Below are 751 nucleotides of genomic sequence, written 5' to 3'. Positions count from 1 at the left end.
CGTCATGAAAAAGAAACATGTGTTCTGAATAAAGGAGAAGTTTCAGCTTCAAATAGTTCTGAGAACAGAATCCAGCTGGAATGATGCTGCAGACAAAAATGTCACGTGACATTCCTTTCTTATAAAAAAAATACTTTATTCAAAAGTTAAAATAATTCTTCTAGTGAATATATAAGTGAATTCTTAACTTTGTTCTTTCTTAATTCATTGTTACTAAAACTTCTAAACTTGACCAGCTGTAACTCTTCACCTGATGTTTGGACTTGTGCCTCACCTGTTCAGGTGTGCCCTGCCACCCAAATGCCTCGAGCGCTTTTCAGCTTCCGGTTGAAGCAGCTCGGTTACATTACTCACCACAAGTTTGATGAAGGATAAAATAAATTTTGAACAGCAGACGCCGTGAGACGCAGTGCGTCACCATGTCGTTCATCAGCAGGATGCTGAAGCAGACACACAGGTGTGTCTACAAAATAAAAGCATCTGTTCATGTACACCTGGAACGGAAGCCTACGCAATTACATCTTTACATAAAGATACATTTTATTCATTGATTGGAGGTAATAAAAATATAACCAAAAATACACTAATATTTTATTGTTAAGAGGAAGAGAAAACTTGGGCTTTTATTTTCAAAGGTCTCACCGGAAGTCTCTCTTCTGACGGATGGATCGTTGACGTATCCAGGTGTGTTCTCGCTGACATGGGGCTGGTTTACTCGGAGGTAAGACATTTTTGGGGGGGTTTGAACCCA

This window comes from Oryzias melastigma, unplaced genomic scaffold, assembly GCF_002922805.2.
Source record: "Oryzias melastigma strain HK-1 unplaced genomic scaffold, ASM292280v2 sc01395, whole genome shotgun sequence".
Taxonomy (NCBI): domain Eukaryota; kingdom Metazoa; phylum Chordata; class Actinopteri; order Beloniformes; family Adrianichthyidae; genus Oryzias; species Oryzias melastigma.
The sequence above is the reverse complement of the archived record's forward strand: the minus strand, read 5'-3'. Positions refer to the sequence as shown.